Source organism: Theropithecus gelada, chromosome 1, assembly GCF_003255815.1.
Source record: "Theropithecus gelada isolate Dixy chromosome 1, Tgel_1.0, whole genome shotgun sequence".
NCBI classification, from domain to species: Eukaryota; Metazoa; Chordata; class Mammalia; order Primates; family Cercopithecidae; genus Theropithecus; species Theropithecus gelada.
Genome location: NC_037668.1, coordinates 90,189,496 through 90,195,013, shown reverse-complemented (window position 1 = coordinate 90,195,013; position 5,518 = coordinate 90,189,496). Strand labels below are relative to the sequence as shown.

Sequence of the window (5,518 nt, the reverse complement as noted above, 5' to 3'; positions counted from 1 at the left end):
TAGCACCCCCTCTTCCAGGCCACTTGATCACTTCAGTGGGGGACAAGGGGTAGACTGGAAGCTAGAAGGATTTCCTCCTCGTGAAACAATTGGCCAGTGTGGGAGGCCAGACCATCTGGGCCCAGCACAGAGGCTGCTTTCTTCCAAGAGGAATGCTGAGCACAGAAACGCCCTGACCCTTGGCTGTTCCAATCCCTGTTAGGATCCTCTGTTCCAGGGCCCTGGAGTAGGACCTGCAGGTCAGTCCTGTTCTGTGTCTGCTGACGGGACCCTGCATCCCAGTGGCAGCTTGGTCTTCAGACTGGGGCCTGGCATAATTTCCCTCTCCCCACCTCAGCCTGGATCACTGGCAAGGGAGCAGAGAGACTTAAGTAGGTGACTACTTGGAGAACTGGCAGGACTGGGGTAGTCATCTGTTATTCAGTGGGCACTGGTGGGGGTCAGGCACTGTACTGTGTGCGTCACACCTCAGGTACTTTCACCGAACCTTCTCAGCTGCCCCATGAGGTAGATGTTACCATCCTCATTTTGTGAGGAGACTAAAGTCCTGTCTCCATCAGGGAAAACAGGATGGCGTGCTCAGAAGTTTTAATTGAGAAGAGTTTAAGGAATGGACTATTTACAAAGGTCTGGGCAGAATGAAGGGGACTAACAAGAGATGACGAAGCCCTCAGGGGTTAGTAGCAGCTGGAAGCCATGATCACCCCCAGGCCTAAAGGGGAATAGAAGGCGAGTCACCCCTACCAGACAAGAGCTGGGGTGGGGGAGAGGGTGGGAGCACTGCAGAACCACCAGAGGGAAGGTGGCAGTGGGGAATGAACACCCTCCTGTGGCCTCTGCTAGCACTGCTTTCCAATGGCCAAACTCAGCTGAAAGCCAGAGGCCCAGGGCGCCTGGTGCCGCAGCCCACAGAGCTCAGCCTCCCGAGGGGCCCAGGGACACTAGTCGGCGCATGTCCTGAGAAATAACCTGACCAGAAGTCCTGTGCTGAGATTTAAACACGAGTTTTCCTGAAGCCACTGCTGTCCTTCCTCCTATTGTCTACATTATCAAAAATAGCAGCTAGAAATCATAAAGAAAGAGAGATGGACAAGGAAATTAAAGTTCAGCTCATAGACCAGTCGCATCCAAAGTGTATTCTGAGGTAAATTAGGCTCTTTTGTTGCCACATAGTTTGACAGAGGCTTTATTTCATATTTCCCAGTTGGAGTTCCAAAATGTGTTTTAGCATATTGAAGACTGAGATGTAATTAAACCTAACTAATTTTCATTCTTTTCTTCAACTTAATTGACCATGGAAACTTTTTTTCATTCATATAGTATCATGGAGACTTTGTATTCTTTAAAACACGCTTGGGGAAGTACTGCTGCGAGCAATGGGGTTTGATGCAGGGAAAGGCTGAAGACAAATTTCGCTGCAGTGTAGCAGGTGGGTTTGAAGAGGGCAATGAGGGAGACAGGCAGATCAAGCAGAAGGCTCCTCTAGTAATCCAGGCAAGAGATGAGAAAGGCTGGAGCCTGGGAAGCAGCAAGAGAAGGGAGAAGAGGAGCCAATTCTTCCTTGGTAATGGGGTGAATGGTGAGGTCATCATGCAATGGGCCAATCTGGAGGAGAATCAGACAGAGGCTGTGAGATATTCAGGCCAGTTTTTGACACATTGAGCATCAGGTGCTTTGGTATAAGCAGAGATTTTTTAGTTGGAAATTGGGGGTGCAAGATTAGAGTTTGGGAAAATGGTTGCTGCTCAAGGTCCACATTTGAAAGCCATCAACATATGGGTGATAATGGAAGCCCTGGGGATGGTTGGCACCCCCACTGCTGAGAAAGTAGAGCAGAGGGTCTAACTTGGCTTGAGGGTGTGAGGAACCTCCTGAAATTACTTAGGGTATTATGTATCCAGGAATATAGGCATTTTTACTTATTTATTTTAGGGATGACTGTCTCATAGCTTCCAGCATGTTTTCAAAAGTGTCCTTGAAAAAATAAGTTTAAGAACCAGTGGTGAAGAATGAGAAGAGATGAAGATCAAGGATAGAGTCTGCAAGAAGAGTCATCAAATAAGTCTGACACCTTTGAGCCAGAGGGGTAGGAGCAATGCAGGATGCAGGGGCCACAGGATCCAGAGCAGAAGGAAGGATCAGCAATTTCCCATGATCGGAGAGGTCGAGTATGATTAGGTCTAGAGATAAGCCTTTGGATTTGGCAATTAGAAAGTCATTGCCTTGTCAAGAGCAGTGTCAATGTTGGGTGAAGGAGATTATAGAGGATGGAAATAGTGAGTGGCTTGGAAAGAAGCCGTTGGTGTGAGAACAGACAAAGTCCTTCAAGAGGCTTGTGGTCAGGCTGGGCACAGTGGCTCACACCTGTAATCCCAGTGCTCTGGGAGGCTGAGGTGAGAGGATCACTTGAGGCCAGGAGTTCACGATCAGTGTGAGCAACACAGAGAGACCTCATCGCTACAAAAAAAATTTAAAAGTAGCTGGACAGTGGAGGTGGGAGGATCACTTTAGCCCTGGAGTTCGAGGTTGTAGTAAGCTATGATCTGGCTCATTGTGTACCTTGAGCAGCAACCATTTTCCAAAACTCTCATCTTGAACCACCAATTTCTGACTAAAAAGTCTTTGTTTATACCAAAGCACCTTATGCTCAATGTGTCAAAAACTGGCCTGAATATCTCACAGCCTCTGTCTGATTCTCCTCCAGATCGGCCCACTCCAGCCTAGGTGACAGAGTGAGACCCTGTCTATAAATAAAAACACAAATTAGATGCTTGTGGTCAAAGCAGGACTAGGATTAGGTGTTTATATTGGTTTGAAATTGAGAGCAATAAAAGTTTGATATTCAGGACCCATCTCTGAAGACACTGTTTTTAAAGGGAAAATTATAACCCACATACTGAAAGACAAAATTTATCTGGGTGCATTTGGGCAGCTATAACAAACTAGCATAGACCGGGGGCTTATAAAAAACAGAAATTTATTTCTCATAGTTCTGGAGGCTGGAAAGTCTAAGATCAAGATGCTGGCAGATTTGGTGTCTGGTGAGGCCTTGCTTCTTGGTTCATAAATGGCCATTCTTTTCACTGTGTCTTCAAATGGTGGGAGAGTAAAGGAGTTCTCTGGAGCCTTCTTTTTTTTTTTTTTTGAAAGCAGATAAAGGCTTGTTTTATTTTAATAGCTGATCTATGTAGTCACGGAGGCCAGTATGTACAGACAAAGAGGGGAGCTTTTATTTCTTGGTCTCTTCCTCCTTGGACAAAGTCTTGATGATCTCCTCCCTCTTGGCCTGGAGGCGCTCTTCACGGCGCTTGCAGGCTTCCTTGGTCTTAGACCTGCGGGCCTCAGCCTGGTCAGCCAGGAGCTTCTTGCGGGCCTTGTCTGCCTTCAGCTTGTGGCTGTGTTCCATGAGAATACGCTTGTTTTTGAACACATTCCCCTTCACCTTCAGGTACAGGCTGTGATACATGTGGCGATCAATCTTCTTAGACTCACGGTATCTTCTAAGCAGCCGGCGCAGAATCCTCATTCTCCTCATCCACGTGACCTTCTCTGGCATTCGGGCATTGGCTGTACCCTTCCGCTTACCTATGCCCATGTGCCTGCCCTTCCGGCGGGCCAAGGTATTTTTCCGGCATCGTGCCCGGGAATGGACTGTCACAGGCTTGCGGATGATCAGCCCATCTTTGATCAGCTTTCGGATCTGCTGACGGGAGTTGGCATTGGCGATTTCATTGGTCTCATTGGGGTCTAACCAGACCTTCTTCTTGCCACAGCGGAGGACACTAGAGGCGAGCCTCTTCTGAAGCCTGAGCATACTCATGGCTGTGGCCGCAGCAGCAAAAGGCTGGAGCCTTCTTTTTAAAATAAAGGCACAATCCTATTCAAGAGGATTCCATCCTCATGACTTAATCACCTCCCAAAGGCCCATCACCTCATACCATAACCTTGGGGATTAGGTTTCAACATATGAATTTTGGGGGGGTCACAAACATCCAGTCTATAATACTGGGAAAAATATATATATGGTTCATGAAATTTATCAACACACACACAAAAGCAGCAAGCGGACATGGGGAGAAGAGGCCCAATAAGGATAAATGTTGAGGAGCAGAATTGATAGGACTTGCGTTGGAATTGGATTTAAAAGAAAGAGAGGAGTTAGGGCTGACTTGTAGACTTTTGACTTGAGCCAGCTGGGTGAAGGGTATGTCTTTTACAGGGTTGAGAAAGACTGGGGGTAGAGCAGGTGAGGAGTGGAAAGCAAGATTTCTATTCCAGATGTCTTAAATCGTGTGACATGTCAGGGTCCTATCAGATGCCCAAGTGGAGAGGTTAAGATGGAGATAGAGTCTGGAGCTGGGGAAGAGGATAAAGCTGGAGATAGAATTTGGGAGTCATTGTATGTGGATGGCATTTGAACTATGGGCCTAGATGACATCACCTTGAAAATGGTAGAGGAGATGCCCAAAGACAGATCTAAGCACTTCTGCATTTAGAGGTTTAGAGGGAGGAGAAGGAACCTGCACGTGGCCAAATACGAGACAAAGTGATCTTCTACCCTCAGGAAGAACACGCTGGGAGAGGTTGCTTTCTAAGTACAGTACTCATAAATCTGTATTCATAACCACTGCAATGGCCACTAGGGTAGCAGTCATCGTAGCAGAATTGTCTGTTCTGCATTTAATGTCAACCCCAAGCAACTTACCCACAGTCAAAGATCATAGGAGCTTATTGAAACTTCAAAGCCCATGCTCATTCAGGGCAGGTGGTCCTGCTGCAGTCAGTACCCAGCACAACTCCAGGGATGCTAGTCCCATAAACTATAATACAAATAGCACCCTCTGTAGGGCTCAGCATGCACAACCACATGTGCCCTTTCTTACTATGTCTTGCTGCCTTGGCATCTTTCCTGCAAAGTTCTGCTATTTTTAATGTAAATAAGTCCATCCAAAGCCTCCTGATATAAAAGGTTTATTACAGTGATTATAAGCTTGAGCTTTAGAGTCAAAAAGAAATTTGTTCAAGTCACAGCTCAGCCTCTTACTAGTTGTAACCCCTTTAAGCTCCAGTTTCTCCATGTATGAAATGAAGAGAATTAAAGCAGTCACCTCAGAGGAATGGATGAGTATTAAAGGAAAGAAGGCATGAAGAAGGTTTAGCATGTTTTACTCAATTTTTTTTTTTTTTTTACTCAGTGTTAATTCATTTTTGTTTCTGACTGCACTTCCTGGGCCCAGACTTTGGCTTTCAGGAGAGATCGGAGGTTTTATGGAAAGGATGGGAATTAGATTTGGTTCAAATCTGCCAGCAGATTAATGAAAAGGGCACCATGGATCAGGAATCAGTGTGCAGAACAAAGATTTACAGCTCAGCAAGCAAGGAAAACAGTTTGGGACTGTTTGGGACTGTTACTCTTCCTGTTCAGGAAAATGCTGAAAGTTTATTGCAAGGTTGTTTCTTTTTTGAGTCATTTATCATATAATTGTTTTTGTTTCTAAGCACATAAGGAATTCCAGGA

At 46.0% G+C, this 5,518-nt stretch overlaps 1 pseudogene across 1 annotated transcript; it reads right to left on the bottom strand.

Moving 5' to 3' along the window:
- Window positions 1–3,108: 3,108 nt before the first annotated feature.
- Window positions 3,109–3,840, bottom strand: LOC112634337 (annotated as a pseudogene). Its single transcript, XR_003121758.1, has one exon. The product of XR_003121758.1 is annotated as a 60S ribosomal protein L19 pseudogene (transcript).
- Between the last annotated feature and the right edge of the window lie 1,678 nt (window positions 3,841–5,518).